This window comes from Prionailurus bengalensis, chromosome A2 (assembly GCF_016509475.1).
Source record: "Prionailurus bengalensis isolate Pbe53 chromosome A2, Fcat_Pben_1.1_paternal_pri, whole genome shotgun sequence".
NCBI classification, from domain to species: domain Eukaryota; kingdom Metazoa; phylum Chordata; class Mammalia; order Carnivora; family Felidae; genus Prionailurus; species Prionailurus bengalensis.
Window position 1 is genome coordinate 75,212,363 of NC_057348.1, and position 9,737 is coordinate 75,222,099.

The following is a 9,737-nucleotide window of genomic DNA, read 5'->3' on the forward strand; positions in this document are numbered from 1 at the left end:
TCCATCTAGTTGAGGAGACAGATAGATAGATAACAGAAGGGAATGACTGAGGAGAAAGAAAGGAAGGAAATCAATGTACCCTTGACAATAACCATGCCCCTGGGTGGTGCCGGGTCCGGGGGAAGATGAGCCAGCTGGAGACTGTCAAGGACTTGACAACGTATATTTGTTCTTGCACAGATCACAGGTTGGCAAAATGGCAGCATGCCACGGAGTAGCCAGTCTTGTTGGGTAGTTCATGCTGTTAGCTCAGTACCTCTGCAGGGATTGACACCTTGGTAGCCAGTTATGTCACCAGCACTGGCTGAGTCAGATGGCTGGCTTGTTACGGCTACATCTTACCACTGTTCCAAAAAAAAAAAAAATCTGTCTCAAGTTGGGCTCTAGCGAACAAGAACATTCTTTCCCTTGTCTCGTCTTTTTCAGAAACTGCTATCTGGGCCCCGAATGAGTGGAACAACATGGGTCTCTACAGCTACCTTCCACAGTCTCTCTCCAAATTCTGATTCTCCTCCAATAGGTCTCTTCTGGTGCTCAGATATTACAGCTTTTCTCCCTCTCTCAGCTTCAGCTCTAACTTCTATACTCAAATATTTCTTACACGGCTCCTCTACAAACAGCTTTAATTTAATCTTCTAGGTCACAGAAGCTATACATAATCCCATTTTCCTTCACGAGTCACACGGAGTCATTTCCACAGGTGTAACACTGCTTTCTCTGGTTGCTGACTACCCACCATTTTCCAGAACATCTAGTTTTCTTTAAAAATCACAAGAGATCAGTAATAAAATACTTGGTGGTTATTATGGAGTTACCACTATTTTTCCCAATTTGGACTTCATTAGTACTGTCAACCATCAGTAGGTATATGGTAATTCAGAGAACCATGCTGCTCCTAAGTGCCTCACATTCTCATGAATATTTCAAGCTTCCTCTTAGAGATGCGCCTCCAGCTTTAGCAACAATGGCGTCAACAGTCACATTACTATCTAGACAGATGACATCTGCTGGAGATGAAGATGTGACCGCCAGTCAACCTGTGAGCCAGACCTGGCCAGTCGGAGGCTCGCCGCCCCCTTCCCCGGCCTTGGCATGTGTACTCTGCTTGCCTTCCCCCCTCCCAGAAGCTGCTCCTAAGATACAGCCTTGAAACAGAAACATGGTGCCGAGGCTATCTGGACTGGGTATATGACTGACTGAACTCACTCAGGGCCTCTACATCAACTTTGCAGACCCTGGAGGGCGGGTGAGAGAAGCCACTGTCTTGCAGGTGCTCAAGACAGCCTTGTAAGTTAAGCTCCTTTGCTCCTGAAAACGCCACTACCAATGTGAAGTGGTCTGCCTCTTTCTTCTTTCTTTGCTCTCTCCCTGCCTTACACATATAGGGGCCAGTTTCAGATTACACCCAGGAAGCTCCTGAGGAAGTCGTGAACCAACAAAGTCCCTCAATTAAGAAACTTGAAATATTTAGCAATGCATTGGAAGGAAGACCTCTCTGCACCAGTACTTACTGCAAGCAGTATTCAAATAGAAGCTTTCAGTTCTCAGGACAGAACTATGGTCTTATTGATCTAGATGTGAAAATCAGTACCATCCCAAGGCAGGGAGTTCACTGATCTGCCAGGAGTCACAGGAAAGTGGCTACAAGAGTTCACTTCTTTTTTCTTTAAAAAAATTTTTTTTAATGTTTATTTATTTTTGAGAGAGACAAAGCGTGAACAGGGGAGGGGCAGACAGAGAGGGAGACATGGAATCTGAAGCAGGTTCCAGGCTCTGAGCTGTCAGCACAGAGCCAGACGCGGTGCTTGAACCCACAAACCATGAGCTCATGATCTGAGCCAAAGCTGGATGCTTAACCAACTGAGCCACCCAGGCGTCCCAAGAGTTCACTTCTTTTAGCGACTACCTGTCTTCATCTCAATGACTAGAACTAAGAATGTGTTCATGGCACATTCTCCATAGGCCTCCCCAAACTTACATTCTCTATACAGGAAGACAGAAGCTAAACTCAAGTAGCCAGCTGATGAGGAGACAGCAAAGCTAAGGTGGCTATCCAGGGGCGAACTGGGTTTCTCTTCATTCAAAAGCACAAGACTCCTTCCATGGAAGAGGAGAGAGAAGGGTTCCCACAAGTGTCCCATCCTGTACTCACTGCTCCTGCAGGGGCTCCATAGCTGGCAAAAGTGGCGCACTAAGCGTAATGCCAGTGGGGATAAAACATCAACTGCCCCTGGAGGTATCCAAGGCCAATTTCCTAATTCACAAACCAGAGCAAGTCAGTAAGAGGAAGTGCCATTCACATCTTCACCCAACGGGCAAAAGTTACATGTTACCTCCTACACTTGTTTTTGTTTTTATAATCAGACATATTTCTTATTCTGTCCAGAAAATTTATTTTTTGCTGAGAAAATCCTGATTCTAAAAATGAACATCTTTATTTTTTATTATTTTTTTATTTTTTAAGTTTTTTAAATTTTTAAATTTTTTGATTATTTTTTAAAGTTTATTTATGTATTTTGAGAGACAGAGTGAGAGCATGTGCATGTGAGCAGGTAAGATGTCAGCACAGAGCCTGATGTGGGACTCAATCTAAGGAACTGTAAGATCATGACCTGAGCCAAAATCAAGAGATGGACACTTAACTGACTGAGCCACCCAGACGCCCCCTTATTTCTTATTTGGAAGTCCTTGCTAGTGGTATGGCTTTGGACAAGTCACTTAATTTCTCCAAATTTTGGTTTCCTTATTTGTGTTAAGTAACATTACTATTAGTAAGTTCCCTTTTTTTTTTTTGCTTCAAATTTTTATTTTATTTAAATTCTAGTTATTACACATATAGTATAATATTGGTTTCAGGGGTAGAATTCAGTGATTCATCACTTACATACAACACCTAATGCTCATCATTAAGTGCCCTCCTTAATACCCATCACCCATTTAGACCATCCCCATCAACCCTCAGTTTGCTCTCTATAGTCTCTTCTGGTTTGCTTCCTTCCCTTATTTTTCCTTCCCATATGTTCATCTGTTTTGTTTCTTAAATTCCACACATGAGTGAAATCATAAGGCATTTGTCTTTCTCTGACTTATTTTGCTTAGCATAATACTCTCTAGCTCCACGCACGTCATTACAAATGGCAAGATTTCATTCTTTTTAATGGCTGAGTAATATTCCACTGTATATATATATACCACATCTTTATCCATTCATCAGTCGACAGACATTTGGGCTCTTTCTCCTATACTTTGATATACAAAGCTGGCACACAGTTCCTAAAATAATTATTAATCTTTATCATGGATGAAGGTCTGCTTGGTGCACATGGTATATAAAGAAAGTCAATGGCAAAATTTTGATGCCTGGATTAAAAAAAAAAAACAAAACAGTACCCTTTTCTTTTTTCATCAGACTTCTTAGGTGGTCACATAGGAAATTCAAGATATCAGCATGTCAGACTCACCTGTGCTTCAGAAAATAAAATACACACACACACACACACACACACACACACACACACATACACACACACCCCACTAGTTTATAAGACTCAATGCAACCACAGGCTAATACAGCCAGAAAACAGAATCACAACCTCATAATAAGAATGGGCTCAGAGCATGTTACAGAGGCAGAGGATATCACCAAAGTAGTAGGATCTCCATAAGCTCACAAGGTTTGAAAAGCTCAAAAAAGGTTTGAAACCAGCTCTATTATTTCCTCTCAAATAATTTAATAAGAGACAAGCAATTACAAAGTCAAAAAGAAAATTATAAGAAAGACTTAAACATATATTGATGTGTAACATACACTAACTGTAAATATTTCAAAAATGTCTCAGGTAGGAAAAATGAACAAATAATAACCCATAAGATCTTGTGTACAGCATTATTATGAAGACAATATGTTAAATTTGATTCTGCTGTGAGCTCCATTTTCCAAACTGATTGATGACGATGTCATTCCCCTAATATCTCTTATTGGACTTTTCCACGGTTTTCCCAATCACCACTCATTCACATTACTCTAGTAATTCAGACTCGCTCATCTACAAAACATCCTCCATGCTGGTTTCATGCTAGTTTTTTAAAAACGAAAACCTGAATGAACCATTTCATCCCTCTATTCAAAACTCCTTTTCTCTCACACCCAGGGCTCTAGCCATACAGACCTATTTTAAGTTCCCTGTACAGGAGGAGGTTTCACCATCTATGCCTTTTCCTTCATGCTCCCTCTTCCTGGAGAGCCTTTTCTTCCAAGCACTTCAACGACGGGAATAAGCCTATTCATTGTTCAAGGAAGCTTAAGTACCACTTCCTCAAAGAAACCTTCTGAATCCAATTGGATAACATACATGCCACATATCTTTAATGGCACCTCAAATCTTTCATATACATTTCACATATTGGTTACATGTCTTTTTCTCAGTACTATACCAAAAGCTCCCAGAAGACCTGTCTATATTCTTCGCAGGCAGGGAAATAAATGCCTGGCCACATGTTAGGCATTAGATTTGTTTGCTCAATTCATGAATTACAAATATCATCATATAAAAGTATGGGATCTGGGTATTTGTTAACCAAAATGAAGCAAGTCTACACACGTCTGGAGTTTCAATATATGATATTGAATGAGCCAAGAATATTCCATCTTTAATGAACTATAACTGACAAAACAATCAAAATGCCCCACATTAATTAATTTGGTCATCTCTTTTTCCAATGTATTTTGAATGCTATTTATTGAAATCATTCCAAAACTCTGCTCCAAAGCTCCGCTGATAGGCTCATAAGTGGCTGCCAGGATTTCTGATGCCGGGCATCAGAACCCAGGACACGTGGCTGTTGCGAACCAGGAGCACAAACCAGGCTTCCCAGCCCAGCACCACAGGTGCCCCAGGCTGGCCTCTCTGGCCCTTTCTCATCTTAATATTAACAAGTGGAGTTGCTTTTACTTTTTCCAACACCACAAACACAGAGAATGATTTTCTGGGGGGACAGTGTGCCTTAAATATTCACAACCCAAAGATCTGAGTTCCTCTCACAGGATCCCTTGGTAAGTCAGACCCTTAACTGAAACAGGAAAGAGGTTCTGTTGAAGCAGAGCCAAGAAAAAAAGCAGAATGGTGCTTCTCTCAAAGATGAAATCGTAAACGTGTAAACAAAACCAAAGGTCTCTACAATCTACAAAAAACTGCATGTGTAACATGAATTGATAAGTGTCTTTTACGCTCAAAGAAATATATATTTAACACCCATGTATAAAAGAATGTATTACCAAAGATACCAGGATTGGTAAACTGTCAGAGAAATACTCCCAGAGGGGCTGGGAAAGAGGTTTCCATTAAAGACACAGGAAATATCTCGTTAAATAAGCAGCACAGATGGACACAGAGGGATGGGCAGAGTTTTGGCTGGATCTGTCCATCTAGAAGGCATTCCAGGCAGAGCACGAGCAAAGACACCAAAGTTGGAAAGGCCAGGAGTCCAGTTGGGGCAGTGGGCTCATGGTGGAAGGGTGGCACTACAGTCTGAGGCCAAGTCATGACAGCCCAGATCTCCAGAACATGGACATCAGTGGCACCAACAATCTTGGAAGGATGGAGATACTCGGTCAAAATACCCAGCAAATGGCTTAAAGAGCAAAAGCTCTCTTTTGCCTAAATTTAAGCAGTTTCCACATGGAAGAAAGAAGGCAATTCCATTAACATAATTCTAATTTGACTGATGAAAGGCAATCTCTATTGAGCTAGAGGAGAGTCAAAAGCCACAAGAATGTGAACTTAACTATTTGCGAGTTTACTATTATTCACCTACCATATCCCAATCATAACTGAGAAGCAAAGCCTGGAAATAAATAATGGGTATTTTTTAAACTGTAGGAACATTTTTGAACCATAGAATTCACAAACTGATTCTTCCTTATTTTTACAAATGATAATTACCAAGAAAGAGAAGTTATATCCCTGAGCTAACCCAAGGGCTTCCTCCATTCTAGGAAGAAACTCCACTTGCTAACAGAAACTATGAGGCAGCCACTCTAGGCAATGTTCCCATACTGTTAAACACAACATTAAAGCTGGGAAACCAGTAACAAGCTTTAAGTTCCCTTTCAGAGACAGGTGAAATTAAACCTTAAATTTTAAAGTCATTTTGAAACCACTGTCTTTCTCCTAACTAAAAGCAAAGATTCGTCCAGCGAGTTTGCACCTGCTCGCCGCTGAGAAAAGGGAAAGAAAACAATGGATTATTTTATCCTAAGGAGCATTACTACCTTGTACGAGTTTTGGACAATAAGCCCGTCATGTTGAAATATTGTATTTTCATATATGCAGAAATCTTATGTAGTATAACAGAAAAACAATTAGGCTGCAAATCAGGAAGGTGAGAGAATTTGGTGGCAGTTAAGTCTTGAAAATCACTGAACACCTATGGCCCTCCACAGGCCCACCTCTAAACTGAGAGGGTTGAATCATGACCTCTGAAATGCCATTTCAAAAAATTTAATTTCAGATAGTGGAGATGTATAGCTGCTGCTTCATATCCAGGGAAGCAGTGAGGCGGAGTGGCACAGAAGAGGCTCTGTGGGCAGGCCTACTGGAGTGCCCAAATCTACGCTCACTCAGTACTAGCTGGATGGCCTTCAGTGCACGTTTCCTTTTTGGTCAAGAAGGGATAATATTTACCTCTGCAATATGCTGGAAGGGTTAGAATGTACGTAATGCACCTGGCACATTATAGGCACTAAATAAAGGTGGACGTTAAGTCCCTGGCCAGTGATGAAAGTCCTGATGGCAAACGGTAATCCACTTGACAACACAGTTTCCTAAAACTCAGCATGGAGAATGGCAGGGATTGAGTGCCAGTCCTTTGCAAAGGGTGAGCACATAAATACTGGAGGACTCATAGGAAGGAAGGATAAAAGCAGGGAACTGATGATAAGCAGCAGAGGCTTAGAGTCCTGCACGTCATAATGACAACCAGGAACACAACAGCATGGGATACAGGGAAGAGGACAGATTTTCAGCGAGAGAGAGGACTACTGGTGAAACAACACAAAACAAAACAAACCATAATGAATTACTGCAATGATTTCATAACCGAAATAAAGCAGAGAGCTGGCTACAGTCTATGAGTCTCACTAAATAGCGGGTCTTGGCAATACACAAGCCCTATTTCCTTTGCCTGTCTGCAATCCTTACTCAGGGTTCAGATGATCGTGTCCGTGGCTCCTGCCCACCTCATTTGCCCCACCCCACCTCACTGTCTGCTAGGTTTACTGCACTCCACATGGCTCCTCTTCTACCCCTGTAACATGCTAAGCCCATTTTTCCTTTAGTTCCTTTGCCCTGTTATGTCTGCCTGGAAACGTCCACCAGATCTTCCCATGCTGCCTCATTCCATACACTCAGGTCTCGCCAAACTGTCAATTCCTCAAGGAAGTCTTCCGCGTCCACCATATCTAAATTTCCCTCCACCCCCCCACATCCCAGTCACACCCTACCCCCTTATCTTGCAGTATTTTTTCTGGCATTTATCATTATCTAGAATTGTCATTTTTGTTTACATGTTTATCGTTTCTCCACCAAAATGGAAGGCCCGCGAGGGCAGGAAGCTGACCTAAATTCTTCAGCCCTCAATCTCCCAACACCTTAAACCAAAATGTGGCACAGAGATGATGTAGGATCAGATGTATTCATCTGATGAACTTGTTCAAAGAATAAACTCCGATGATTAAAACTACCATCCTTCTGTGAACATAAGGAAAAGTCCATTTTTATGAAAATAGAAAATATATACGTATGCATATGTTGTACAGTACACTTTTTCACTTTACGAGCATGAATCCATACATAAAGCAAAGGTACTGTAAGTTTTGTTTTTCGAGATCCTGCTTTTAGAAAGAGAGGGTGGATGAGTAGATGGTATATAGATGGGAATTATCTTTCAGAACCCTTCTCAACAATGACTGTGAGGTAAACAAACCGAACTAATTCCAGTATATTTGAGATCAGACCCGTTACTTTGTTACCTTGCTAAACTTATCCCAACTATTACTGAGTCAAGTAATGAATTCAGTGATTCCATCTGCGAAACAGAAGACAAATGACATGGTGAATAACTGGTGCAGTAATGGGATGGTAAAGGAAAAGTTCCACAATGTTAACCCGTATTTGGACGAAAAGGGGGGGGGGGGAGATCTTTCTAGAAAATCCTAAACAAAAATAAGCATGCTGCTGAGATTTCAAAATATGGCCGGATACCATGAGTGGGCAAAGCAGTGAAATGAAACTGTGGCCAGAACACTCATAACTTGCGCTTTTTCCATTTTGTTCTGCTTGAAACACAGATTTTTTTTTTTTTAAAGAATAAAAGAGGTCAATGATCGACCTTGTCTGTATAACCCACGCATCACCCCAGTCACCATTCTTGGTGACTCTGGAGGGCCCATGGCGCCAGCACGGGGCGGGACCCCACCGAGGGCTCCTCGGGGTCCGCAGGGTGAAGGAATGGAGACTCACAACCTGTATCCATCCCCCGAATCCCAGCCCAAGCAGTGGAACGAGGTGGGGCTCGGCATTCTGCAACTTCACTTTTGCATCCTTTATAAACACAGCCCGCCTAGCCCCTCCTCCTCCCCGGAGGACCGCACAGCGCTCAGCAAACACCCGAACGCCCGGGCTCTGGCCTCCGTTCACGGGTCTCCCCTGAGCCCCGGGCAAGTCATCTGATCCCGGGTGACTCAGTTTTCCAATCTGTCAAATAGGGTGACGAGAAACCCAGCCTACCTCATCGGGTGGTTTCGGGCGGGCAGCCCCAGGCTGGCCCGGGGACAGCGGTTCCGCGGTTGAGCCCGCGGAAGCCCTAGCGGGCGGAGGGGCGGGGCTTGGCGGGGCGGGGACGGGGGACCAAGCCCAGCAGGCGACGCGCAGCCCACCGCCCGCAGCCAGCAGCCCCCGGACCTCCTCTGGTACCGGGCCCGTGACGTCAACACGCTGACGTCGACGCACAGAAGCCCATCTCGCCCGAGGGACCAAAGACTGGGCTGGGGCCCGCCTGCCTCCCGTAACAGAGCCAGCGATTGGTGAATGGGTCTATCGATCATTTGCCGCCCAGTAAGCAACGCCGGAAGGCGGGAGAGGGCGGGCTCGCCTCGCCCGTGTAGAGGGTGGGAATCTGAAATTTGGTCTCTGAGAGCTGCGGGCTGGTTGGATTTGCCCGAGTGTTGTCCCTTGCCGTTTTATTAAGAGGCTGCTTTCCCGTTATTGGCGATTCTGCTTCTTCCGCTTTCCTCCTGTCTCTTGGTGGGGATTTAGGTTCCGGCTCGTGGAAAATAGTCGTGGCCTGGATTTCAGGGCCCCTGGCACCTCGCACTGAGCTCTCCAGGAATTAAAAAGTAGGACCTTACATTGCTCTGTTCAACCATCACCTCCACCCTGAATTCTCAGGCCCCCAGACCTATTTAGGAGACCTTTTCTCTGTGCTCCTGTCGCATATCTAACACTTGGATCTTAATAGTAGTCACATTTAATTATATTTGTATGTTTGGCCAGGAGACTGAGCATCTTTTAATTATTGTTATTTTTCAAATTACTTTTAAGTTTAAATTGAACTTTTTACCAATAGATGCTACAGTTATAACGTTCAAATATTTAAAGATGTAGAAGGCTACAGAGTGAAAATTCTTCCACTACTAGTTCCTCGGGCACTCAGTTCACCTATTGGAGGCAGCCAGTGTT

The 9,737-nt window shown here is 43.4% G+C and overlaps 1 protein-coding gene across 3 annotated transcripts in view; it reads right to left on the minus strand.

The window, feature by feature from the left end:
- STARD3NL (STARD3 N-terminal like) overlaps nucleotides 1-9,004 on the minus strand; it is a 50,992-nt gene extending 41,988 nt beyond the window's left edge. Inside the window, exons 1-2 of one of the 3 annotated variants that reach the window (XM_043588542.1) lie at nucleotides 8,787-8,995; nucleotides 80-344 (exon numbers count right to left, since the gene is read on the minus strand). The gene's annotated coding sequence lies outside the window, so the exon portion shown is untranslated. Of the gene's footprint in view, nucleotides 1-79; nucleotides 345-8,786 lie in introns of all 3 variants that reach the window. The other 2 variants (XM_043588541.1, XM_043588543.1) reach the window with 2 other exon arrangements.
- Nucleotides 9,005-9,737: the final 733 nt, after the last annotated feature.